We start from the raw sequence: 13,392 nt of genomic DNA, 5'->3' as shown, positions 1-13,392 counted from the left end.
ATATTTGGTATGGGTGGTTATTGGCACGTTGACTCGTTCAGTTCATCTAGTTATTTTTAAGATTTGAAAAAATTATTTTACTCATAGAATCAGACCAGTTTAAAATTTTCACTACAAAAAAATTGACTTTTTGCGATGGTAAAATACCGTCGCTAATACTCCTAATGCCGTCGCTAATACTTTTTGCGACGGCAAAATGACTTTTTGCGACGGCAAGAGGGGGGTCGCAACTGCAGGGGTTGCAAAAAAGTTTTTGCGATGGTAAGTGCCGTCGCTAATGTTTTGCGACGGCGTTTTTTACCTTTTTGTGACGGCACCGTGCAGTCGCTAATAACGTTTGAAATTTCTTGATTTTTTTGCGACGGCCCTATTTTACCGTCGCTAAAAATGTTATTTGAGACGGCAAAAAATACCGTCGCTAATAGTCTTTTTTTAAAAAAAAACACTGTTTTTGCGACGGTGTGGTGCCGTCGCAAAAAGTATAAAAAATATGAAATTTTCTATTTTTTGCGACAGTGTAATGCCGTCGCAAAAACTATTAAAAAATAATAAAATTTTTATTTTAAATAATAAAATTTCTATTTTTTGCGACAGTATAATGTCGTCGCAAAAAGTAAAACCTATAACAAAATTAATAAAAATATTAAAAATTTCTATTTTTTCTGACGGTGGTGCCGTCTCTCACTCTCTAAGAGCTGATTATTTACATTCCATTCACAAAAACATCATAACAGAAAATAAAAATAAAAATTGATCAAACCATCAAATTCAATATTTTACAAAGAATAATTAAATTGTACATGTTCATAAAAGCATATTTAAATTATAAAATTCACCCAAATCCTAAAAAAAAATAAAATCTAAAATTCACCAATCAGCACATTGGATATTTAAATGCTTTTACAAAAAATAAAAAAATAACAAATTTTCAACAAGATCTCAATTTTGAGCCTATTTCAAAAATCAAGCTGCAAATTCCTTACTTCTAGAATCAGATCTTCCCCTCGGCAAAATTTATCCTTTTGACCTACAAATAAATAGATAACTATTGCAAATTATAATCTTTTGGAGAAACCAACTATTTAAACACCAGTAATGAAGACAATGAAAACTGTGGAAAGAACACTTACGTTGTCATCAGGAACAACTGCATATCTCTCAGAGTAAACTTTAATCGGGTCTACTGGTTTTTCTGTGACATCACTATCTCCTGAACATCACAAAGAACAAACCAAAGTTAACACCAACATTTCACTATCACATCATCATCAATTATTACCATTCAATTATAGATTAAGGTATACTTAGTTTCATGTATCATTCAGCTCCAAGGCACTAAACTAACAATGTGATCTCATCAAGTATATGCTATATGTTGTAAATTCATGCATGAGCAACGATTATATAAATTTTGCACATGAAAGGAAAAATAATAATACAATCACCTAGGTTTGCCTAGGGTCTTGGGTGCTCTACTGAATTTTCTACAATATCCCCCACCAACATTGGGGCTTTGCACTCCAGCAAAATCCGTAGGTAAGGCTACACATACACCTAGACCCGATCCATACCACAGAGCATCATTGACGATCCTTGCATAAAGAAAGATTTAATACCTTGCACATTGCCTATTAGTCTGTTGGTGTAGAGAGATAGAGCACATTGGTGGATCTTCATACAATAAGAAGGCAAAGACTGATTATAACATGGGAAAAATCAGCTCATCTAAGAATTGAAACTTAAAACTTCCTTACCTTCAATAAATCTCATGGCACAACCAATAAATGATGTATATGCACATATTTATAGGTAACAAAACTTAGTGATTCAATCACCTAGAAAGCCAAAAGTGGACTACAGGGAAAAGGAAATAAATAATAAAAACCTCACTATTTAAAGAGTAAAGAATTAACCAGAATTAATATATATATATATATATATATATATTGGGGCAAATTCGACATTAAAACCGTGCACACTGACCAAGCCAGCCAAATTTTCAGACTACCCTAAAAATTATGAAATATCAAAAGTAACTGAAACAAAAGTATCCTTTTCATGAATAACACCACTAACAAATTTGACAATAGAAGAAAAATAAAAGCCAATGCTACAAGCATCCAACACTTGAAGGAACAGTTTAACCCTCTCAAATGTCCCTCTATTCTATTCTTTCCAAATAAACTAAAAATTACAGTACAATAATCCTCCAAAATAAACATATAATTTTTTGGGAACTAAAGTGAATTATGTCCAAATTAATAACAAGTACAAAACACATGTCAAGAGATAAGAGATTTATGTACTCATTAAAAAAAAACAAAGGGAGTTAAAGTGGATTTCACCTCCAAAACAATGATGAAGCATTCGTAGTTTGCACAATAACACTATTTATACTCAAAAGTATTTTAGTACATTGACTTATACGGTTGATGAATCTAACAGTGCATTTTATTAATTCACAGACCATAGGAGATTATGTGTTTATTTCTAAATGACTGAGAGTTATCCGCACATAATCACGACGTAAAGTGAAATATAGCCTTTAAATAAATATATTTTGTCCCCCCACAAGATAGCGGTTAATTATATGTTAGTAGTTAGATTACAAACGCAGACCTACGTTTCTCCATAAACTCAAACTTGAAACATCACTCACTTTGGCACCTAAATGCCCTTCATAATCACACTTTGGCACCTAAATGGCCTCCATCTTGATCACTTGGATAATTACTCAAGGTTATTTTTATTAATAAAATCCATCAACCCAATTTTGCCTCATAAATCAATTTTGCCAAAATGTAGAGATCATATTTGTTGTGAATGACAATTTTACTTAGATTTATTTTTGATCATCATTGTCACACCTCTTCCGTTCAAACCCTTAAACCGTCCAACTTCACATCTAGACAAGCATGCCAATTTGCTTCCCGATTACAATTGCATTGAACATGAGAGCAACTAAAAATGCCTTTCACAAAATAACCAAAATCATATGGTAATAGCTTTCACCATTGTCAAAAAATCACCCTTCAAGAGAAACAACACTGCATTGCACGTACTCAATACTTCCGTAGTGTCACACTAATATGAATCAATACCATTCCCCTGAAATCTTGAACAATAATCACCACCCCATGAAATAATTTTTTAAACAAACTCCATTTGAATTTACTTTGTACACCGTTTTCCATCGCACAATAGGCTTAATCGTTGTTCTTAAATTGGCCTACTTGAATTCTACAAGGTACTGATCACAAAACCAACTGATGAATATTAAAAAGTGTATTATGATATTTTTAAATACTAAAACATATATCTGCTATATATTAATTCTCTCATATTACTTTTAATTATAAATTTAATGATATAATTTTACTTTTTACAGAACTACTTGTAATGAGAATAGGGATTGGGGCTAGTTTACAATTATTGAAAAGGGAATAAAAAACAGAAGAGTGCATTGAATTGGTGGATCCTTAATCTAGCAACCCAACAAAGTGATATGGTATGGTGTTTAAGGCCACTTTGAGAATTGACTATTTTAATCAATACAGTTGAGTGATAATATCAACTAAACAAGGCTCAAATTTTATCCTACACTAAAACATCATCATCTAAAATTGAAACATATATAAACATAAAACCTCAATCTCAGGAGTTCTTGATCTCGAAAGTATTGGGGGAAGGAGAGAGCAGATTCAAATAGCTTTGCATACAGATTATACTCAATAGTGATGTGGGAAGATGATGACGCTGAAGTTCATCACGAAACTGAGGCCCAGCCTGAGTATACATCTCCTGAGAAGGGAACAAAAATCAGATAAATATATCTGATATATATATATATAAAACAACCATCGGGCCGAGAGAGAGAGAGAGACATATTGAGAGAGAGAGTTTACCTGTGAGTAGATCGGCGGTGCGATAATCGGTGCGAATCGATGAGATGAGCAACGAGAGAGTAAGAGAGTGATCGGTGCAGATATGAACGAGATCGATGCAGAGATAAATGAGAGGGTGTGAGAGAGAGAGAGAGAGAGGCGACTGAGAAAGTGATCGGTGCAGAGATAAACAAGAGGGTGAGAGAGAGAGAGAGGCGACTGAGAGAGTGATGTGAGGGAGACGATTAGATTTAGGGTTTTTTTTGGTTCTAAAGAGATTGGGGATTTTGGGGCGCGGGAATGGAAAAAATGAGGGGAACCGAGCGGGCGGGATGGAAAAAAAAAATCCTCATAAATAAATATTTAAATAATAAAAATAAATAAATAATAATTTTTTATTTTCTTTCCGTTATTAAAGTTGATTTGTTTCATATATATTTTAATGAAAAATATTTTCACTAAAATAAAAGTTAATTTTCTGTAGTCAATGAAAAATATTTTTCTGCGGTCTATTTTTTTTCATTACTAAAAATCATGAACTAATTTTTTGTAGTAGAGGAAAAGGAGCGACAGCAGTAGTGAAGGTGGTGGATAAGAGATGATGGTGGCGGCGGCGGTGATGGTGATGGCGAAATAGATTAATGGTGAAGTTGTGGTAGTGGTAGTGTAAATGGAGTGGCAGGGGTGAAGGAGAGGTAATGGTAGTAGTAGTAGTAGTGGTGGCGATAGTAGTAGTAATGGTAGTCGTAGAGGTGAAGTGGCTACAGTAGAAGTAATGGTGGTGGTGGAATGGTGTTTGCAGTAGTGGTGAAGGTGATAGAGGAGATGGGTGGTGAGAGAGAGAAATGAGTGAGAGACAGATAGAGAAGAGAGAGAAAGACAAAGTGATGAGCGAGAGAGAGATAAAGAGAGAAAGAGATATAGAGAGGCAGAGAGAGAAATCGATAGAGAGAGACATATAGAAAAATAGAGATAAACAAGAGATGAGAGAGACATATAGAAAGAGAGCGAAAAGAGATGAACGATAAAGAGAATAGAAAAATAGAGAGATAGAGAGAAAAGAGATGAGCGAGAGAGACAGAGAGAGAAAAGAGATGAGAGAGATAGAGAGAAGAGAGATGAACGAGGGAGACATAAAAAGAAGACAAATGAGAGATAGAGAGAAGAAAGATGAACGAAAGACACACAGACAAACAGACAAACAGACAAACAGATAGATAGACAAACAGACAGAGAAATAAGAGTGATGAGTGAAAGAGAGAAAGAGAAGAGTGGTGGTAGTTGAATGGCATTTGCAGTAGTGGTAAATGTGGTAGAGAAGATGGGTAGTGAGAGAGAAAGATGAGTGAGAGACGAATAGAGAAAAGAGATAGAGAGACAGAGTGATGAGCGAGAAAGAGGCAAAGTGGTCGCTAAAAGTGCATTTTCTTGTAGTGGATCGATAAATCGATAGGGAGCTCAATAAATAAAGAAGACAAATAATTCAAAACTCTGTTCAAAACTTAATTCAAATCAATTTTTTAAATATTTTAAATATTTAAATATTTTAAAAATATTTTAATTTTGTGAGAGACAAATAAAAAAGAGAGATAGAGAGAGAGAGAGACACAGAGATAGAGTGATGAGCGAAAGAGAGATAGACAAAGTGGTTGCCAAAAGTGTATTTTCTTATAGTGGATTGATAAATCGAGAAGGAGCTCGATAAATAGAGAAGATAGGAGTAAGACAGTGAGCAAGTCGAACATAGTGAGGGAGAAATAGACAAATAGACAAATAGACACAGAGAGAGAAAAGAGTGATGAGTGAGAGAGAGAGACAGGGAGAGAGAGATAGACAGAAAAAGAGATAGAGAGAGAAAGAAAGAGAGAGATGGAAAGATAGAAAAAGAGAGATCAAGAGATGAGCGAGAGATAGACAAAAAAAGAGAGAAATAGAGCGAAAAGAGATGAGCGAAAGAGAGACACAGAAAAAGATAGAGACAGAAGGAGAAGAGAAATGAGCGAGAGAGATAGAAAGATAAAAGAGAGAGAAAGAGAGAGAAAAAAAAAGAAATGAGAGAGATAGAGATAAGAGAGATGAGCGAGAGAGACGGAGAGAGAAAACAGATGAGAGAGATAGAGAGAAGAGAGATAGACAAGAGACACAGAGAGAAAATGAGAGAGAGAGAAACAGGCAGACATAGAAAGAGAGAGAGATAGAGATAGAGAGAAATGAATGAAAAGAGATAAAGAGAAGAGAGAGAGATAGAGACAGAGAGACAAGAAAATGAAAAAATGAATGAAAAGAGGAATGTTATATCAAAAGAGTAAGACGACATTGTTTTTTTTAATTTTTTTTGCGACAGAAAAATACCGTTGAATTTATTCAAATCATTTTGTGACTGTATATATATGAAGCTATTTCAAAACCGCAATCACCAAAATCTTTTAAAAATTCACTAAATACCAAAAATACAAAAAAAAAAAACCATAATTCAATACATTTTTTTTTTGTATTTTTATGTATTTATTAATTTTTAAAAATATTTTTTCATAAATTTTTTTATTTTTTAGATACATCTAAGTAAGGTATATCTAAAAAAAATATTTAAAATTTAAAAAATATTCACTAAGAAAAAAACGTGAAAGCCACTTTTTGTAACGGCAGAAAATGCCGTCTCAAAAAAGCAGAGTATTTGCGACGGCACCATTTGCCGTCTCAAAAAAGCAAAAATACTCTCATTTTTTGAGACGGCAAATAGTGCCGTCGCAAATGTTCTGCTTTTTTGAGACGGCAAATGGTGCCGTCGCAAATACTCTGCTTTTTTGAGACGGCATTTTCTGCCGTCACAAAAAGTGACTTTTTGAGACGGCAAGTATGCCGTCGCAAATAGTTCCGTCTCATATACCCAGTTTTCTTGTAGTGTTTGTACCCATTTAATATTCAAGTTGAACAAGGCATAAAGTGTTCTAACCCTACCCAGTTTGCTTATTTATAAAATATTATTTATAATTTTATATTATTTTAGTTATAAATAATGTAGAAAAATATATAACATAAAATAGTATATATACACTTCTTTCTAGACTTAAATTAAAACATTTGTTAAAAATCATATTTATTTAACCATTTTATTTTGTTAGCATTCCAAATTCAAATAATAAATAAAAGAATCTAGATAATTTAATATTCATTAAAGATAAAAATTAAAAATTAATAGCTTATATTTATTGGGTTAGAGCAATTCCAAACAAAATACCACGCAAAAGTATCTCTTTATATTGTCTGACTATTTTAGTTAGTGTATACTCCAACCATACTCTTTATTTTAGATAATCAATCAAACTAATTTAACTAATTTTTTAAAAAATATATATTATAAACATAGATAAATGAATAAATAAGCTTTTTATGACATGTTGCATATGTTGACTTGGCATTTGTAAATATTTTTAAAAAAATATATATAATTAAGTTATTTTTAAAAGTACATATTAAATTATTTAAAAAATATTTTTAAACCATCATATTTTCAAATGGTAATATACAAACACAAAACCAAATCAATTAAATGCAATATATAAACACAAAATCAACCAAAAGAAGAGTACTTGATCAGATGGAGGGAGCAATTTTGGCGGGAAACCCTTTTGCCTCTCACTGAAGGCTCAATACTTGTGGAGAGTCAAAATCAAAATGGACATTTTGCCTCTTCTAATGAAAAACCCCTTAGAAGAGGAGAAAATTAGTTGGACTAGTAAAAATGCCTCAGGATGGTTTTTTGCCTTCTCCCCTAGAGATGCTCTTAGATGAGCGGGGTTGAGATTTAAAATTTTTTAAGACTGAGATTAGTATGACTAGGGGGCCATTTGGGAACATAGGTTAAAAGTCAAAAGCCTACATTCAATCCATTTTGGATCACATCACCTCTCATATAAAACAGTAAAAAAAGTTAAAAATAAAAAAATCAATTTTTAAGCATTTTCCTAGAACACCCTGGATTATGATCTATGCTTTTTTTTTTTTTTTTTTTTTTTTTTGAACGGGAATCCTCGTACTTGTGCAGCTAATATTTGGTCCCAATATAAAAGCAATAGATGCTGTTACTGGATTCGCATCATCCAATTAGCCCCACAAGTGGAAAATTTTATAATGACAACCACATCAACAAATAAATAAAACAAATAAAAATAAAAAGATCAAAGGCATAACAACTTATATAGACCACATATTTCATGCTTTGCTGGGTCTCAAATTTGAGTGTAAAAATGATTGATCCAAAAATGAGTGTAAAATGGAAAACTCTACTCACTCAATAATGAATTTTAACTGTTAAATTGAAATGCAAAATGAAAGTTCATTCCCAAAAAAAAAAAAAACAATTATATGAGGTAAACTAAGGGCCGAACCTATTTAAAAAACTAAAACCACGTCTTATCCATAAACCTAAATTTTACAGACCAAAATCAAATCAGACTGGGCTACACATTTTTCATTACACTTTTATTATTAAGTTCTGCATATTTTTCATTCACATTTTTCATATTTTCATTAATTATTTTTCTTGTTTACTTTCTAACATAATTCAAGTATTTTGTTTTTGTTTTTGTTTTTTTTTTTTTTAACCTTTTTTTAGGGGTGTAAATTTGGCCAAGCTCAGCCCGGCCCACTCGGGCCACATGGGTTCCCGTCAAAATTCGAGTAGGGCCCGGCCCACGGGCTAAAAAATTAAGCCCAGGCCTAGTGGTATTTGGGCCTTTTCTGGCCAGTCCGGTGGGCCTGGGCTTGGCCTTGGCCTTGGTTTGGGTTTGGGCGGGTTTACCATTTTTTTTTCTTTTTTTAAATTTTTTCTACCAAATTTTTATTATTTTTCACTAAAAAAAGACACTGGGCCTCGGGCGGGCCCGGCCTCGGGCCGTGTAACAACCCCGACTTGTGATTGATTGATAATCCATGATTAAATATGCCTAATACGTAGTAAAGAAGAAATTTTGGGGTAATTACATGTGTTGCATTATTTGTGCTTTTATCTGTTTATCATAGAAATATCCGTTTGTGTTTCTGTTTTGTTCTGTGAATTGAAGGCTTTATCGGTATCCGATCATGAAATTGATTTGATTTATGTGTTATTTGGGACTTTTAGAATTTTATGATAGGTTTCATTAAAATTCAATTCGGAGCGAATAAAATAGAATAAAATGATTCCACTTTGTTATCTTTCCCTTCAATTAATTAAGAGCCACTAATGCAGCCTCTATAAGGCTCATATAACCTCTAGAATACATTTTTTTCACTCTCATTTCATTATTCCTTGAGTAGAGAAATGTAAGGAGAGAGAAGAGATGAGAGGAAGAGAAATTGAGATCAACTAGAGAGAAAATAGATTGCTAGAGGATTTAAGGAAAATTGGTGGAATTACTCAAGAACTCACTAGGATTTAAATACTTGTGGATTTTAGGTAAGAATTCAATTCATATTTTATGAGCTCAAATTAATTTTCATGAACATTCAAGAGAATATAAAAATTGATCCATAATTGAAGCTAAGAAAGTAGAATTGGGAAACATATCATGCATGCATGCTCATTCCATCATAATTTGAGTTTGTTTTCAAGGAATTTCCCTCTTGCATGTTCCTATTTTGGGATTGTTCTAAAAATTCATCATGTCTTTGAGTTAAACACCGCATTTGATCATGTTTTGAAGGATTTTAAGTTAAGAAATTACATGCATGTTATGTTTTCCACATTTCAAGTTTGAATTTGCACAATTGACTTACTCTTGGCCCTTGATTTTACGAAATGGTTTCGAATTCATGATGTTTTCCAAGTTTGTACAAGTTTTCTTGAGTTTTTGGCCCAAGAGAGCATGATTTGCAGTATTGAATTTGAGTTTTGAGATTAGAAGAGCAATCTAGAAATTTCAAATTTTGCCTCCTCCCTCGAACAACAGAACCTGCACTCGAGCGATCACTCTGTGTTTTGCATTTCCGCTCGAGCGACCAAAAGTTGGCTCGAGTGTAAAATGCATACTCTCAGAAGTTTATCATTTTTGCAGACCCTTTGAGCGACAAGAGTTGCGCTTGAGCGAGGACCTCAGTCTTATGCTCGAGTGATCGTCGAGCGACCGTCGAGCGGAGAATTCACACAACCAGTACTTTGGCAGAGTTTATAGACTGCTCGAACGACCACTCAAATGTTTGAGACTCCGCTCGAGCGAGGAAAGTTGCACTCGAGAGAAGGCCCTACTTTTAGCAAATTTTGTTAAGTGTTTCAAAGTGCATTTTTGCATTCTCATCGTATCCTAGGCATTCCTACGCCATAATTAAGACACAATATGGGAATAAAGACTTAGAAACACACTAAGAACAAAACAAAATACGTCAAGTACTATCTGGGTGTGTGTTTCAAGTACGAATATGTTATGTTTGTATAGGTCACATGCCATAAGCCCTTTGATTTTTCTGCTCTATCTGTCTACCTTTGGAGCCATCTATAAGTAATAACTTAATAAAACTATGTTCAACTTAATTTATTTTTTGTATGATGAATTAAGATCTGTTTCATGAAATGTTGTATTTTGTACAATGAAAGGTATTTGTGGCATCCTTAGCACAAGACCCTTGCCCGGGGGTAACAATACTGTGGCTTAAGAATGTTATATGTTCTCGATACCAGAGGTTCCTCTATGGAACTGGGAAGTATGACTTTTAATGCTCTGTATTCGATTTGTTAGAGTTAATGGATGTACCATGTAAGATCAAGCATGAACTCTGATTTCGGTCTATGATTTGAACAAGAATATGAATAAGAATAAGTTTTTGATATGAAGTTCGTTTCTGAATCTGATATGTGATATCATTTAGTTAAACCCTTTACTTTATTATTATTCACTGGGCTTCCGCTCACTCACTGCAACCAAATGCACTTTTGGTGACCAAATTTGGGAACTAAAAAAAATTTAGCAGCCAAAACTTGTGGAATTGGCAACCAAAAATTTTTTTAGTCGGCAAAAGTACAATATTTAGCTACTAATTTTTTTTAGTCGGGAAATATTGATTATTGAAGGCTAAAAAAAATTTAGTCGCTAAAAATGCCACAATTGGCGACTAAAAAATGTTTTAGACGCTGTATAGATAGTTTTGGCTCCTAAAATTTTTTAGTCGCCGAATGAAAAACAAAAATTTACCTTCAGACTTTTGGCGACCAAAAGTTTGGTCACCAAAAATTTATTTGTAGTGACTAAAAAATATTTTAGTCGCCAAAGAATTAAAATATTTGGAGGGAAAATTTCAAATTTTGGAGGGATTTATAAAATTGATTGGCGACCAAAATATTTAATTGCCAAATTACTACTTTTAGCGACTAAAACAATTATAGTCGGCAATAGTGTATAATTTAGGCTAAAATAATATTTAGTCAGATTTTTACCCTTTTTAGTGACCAAAATAATATTTAGTTGCCAAATGGCATGAAATTATTTACTCCTTATATACATTTCCTGACAAATAAATCATTTAGTCGTGGAAGCTCCAAATTTTATAGAGGGAATAATTTCAGATTCGCGCCTCTGTCTCACACTTTTACCCTCTTTGTGTATACACCATAACCACAGAACCTCTCTCTCAGTAAACGTCACCACCACAAATCAACAAACCTCACGGTGATCAAACCTTACGACCGCGCATCCTCAACACTGTTGGTTCTTGTATGCCGCTGTAGACGTCCCCGAACGTCCCGGGAGGGTAATCCCGTTTTGTTCGTTGGGCTCACTACAGTTCGGACTCAAATGTCATGGTCCTGTATCTAATCTCGTAGAGTGAAATGCAAGACCGATAAATCATCAAAGAGTCCAAATCCGGCAAATCATTTTTTAAGACAGATTGTTTTTGAAAGAAGTGCCAAACATGGACTGCTTTGCTAGATACAGATTCGCCACCTAAATATTTTATTTTGGGAGAATTAAGGAAACCCTAACTTGTGCCGAAGGCCACGTGTCCGTCATCACCAAAGTTGCCTCGGCTCGGGAACTTGGGTACGATTGGGGAAGGTCACTTCGTGAGCACCCCCGCTCGCCCGATCAAAGATCGGCCTCTACTAACCATGATATCGATTTTTGAAAACATTATGCATTCTTATTCCGGTTATTAGCCTAGATTTACTATGTGATGCACACAGCATACAAGTATAGACTGGATCGCCTGAATTGGAACAACACATCTCATGTTTGTTTATTTTAAAAATGGTTTGATGGTGCTACCCGCAAGTAGGCTAAGACGTGGATTTGCCACCCTCAGGTGGGCTTAAAAAACATGATGGTTTGCCACTCCCAAGCGGGCTTAAAACTCACAGTCAATGCATTATTCCAATTCAGATAATCCAACCTTCACCCACAGGTATTCAGGCAGGTATATCACATAAGCACATAGCCTCATGGTAAGCATGCTATCATGGCAGTCACTCACACACATGCAAGAATGCTAAAGCATAAACACTTACCGAGTGCTCCAAGCCAAAACAAAAGCTATGTTAGAAATCCATGCATGATCCTAACTATGCTGAAATGCCTAATGCAACACATGCAGGAATGCAACTACAATAGGCTCGGCTATTCTAAAGATGGCATGTGAAATGCTACAACTAACAAGTATTCAACTCGGAATTGAAATACAAAGCAATTAGTATGATGCGCCGAGCCTGGTGCATGCAAGACAGATGAATGAATGCAAACATGCTATCATAAGTATGCTAATTGAAACATGCCCTAAACTAACCATCATAAGCTAGTAGATAAATAGGAGAAAGACGTGGGGTTGGAAGACATACATCACACACACGTACACTTATTACAACAATTGGCCCTCTCTCGGAGGGTTTGAAAGAATATTACACAACCAAAATAAATAACGAATTATTACACAATACTAATTACTTAACAAATGAATTAGGTAAGCAAAGTAAACTAGCATGCTATGCTACGTGCAATGGACTACCTCAGCTCTGTTCCGAATGATGAAGGATGCATGCATACTCGGGTGGCCTTGTCGGGAAATTCCATCGCGACGCCTCGCCTCGCCTCGCCTCGCCTTTCCTTTGTTTGCAATTGATCTTAGAAACTTGCATAAAGCTTCAGAAGGCTAAACCTCCACCTTGGGAAGGCCACCGACCAGTTATTAGCATGGGAGACCACCTGCCGACCACCCTTTGTGGTGGAGACCAAAGAGGGTGGTCGGCCTGCCAGAAAATCTGGTCGGCCGACCAGTTTCCACCTCTAGTTTCTGGTTTTTCTGCAACAAAGGCAAGAGAGAGAAAAGGCAATGTATTTTTAACAAATGTGTGCATGACCACTCTTCCCGTCCTTGCACAAGTTCAAGGGAGTGTAGTCCTCGATCCTCGTACTACCAATCACGCATCTCGATGCATGATGGCCGAGAAGTCGAATTGCACGACTCGATGTGAAATGAATGCACATATAAGCAAGTATAGCCAATAACTCTATCATGGACAGTCAAGAGTGTCGGCGACCGAGAG

At 34.8% G+C, this 13,392-nt stretch overlaps 1 long non-coding RNA gene across 1 annotated transcript; it reads right to left on the bottom strand.

The window, feature by feature from the left end:
* Window positions 1–774: 774 nt before the first annotated feature.
* On the bottom strand, window positions 775–1,256 carry LOC145823446 (uncharacterized). The gene is made up of 2 exons (XR_014365738.1): window positions 1,131–1,256; window positions 775–1,027 (listed from the first exon to the last, which is right to left on the bottom strand). It is a non-coding gene; the product is annotated as an uncharacterized LOC145823446 (long non-coding RNA).
* Between the last annotated feature and the right edge of the window lie 12,136 nt (window positions 1,257–13,392).

The sequence above is a fragment of the Camellia sinensis genome, chromosome 4, assembly GCF_055761805.1.
Source record: "Camellia sinensis isolate YWXY chromosome 4, ASM5576180v1, whole genome shotgun sequence".
Taxonomy (NCBI): Eukaryota; Viridiplantae; Streptophyta; class Magnoliopsida; order Ericales; family Theaceae; genus Camellia; species Camellia sinensis.
This window is presented reverse-complemented; position numbering and strand designations above follow the sequence as displayed.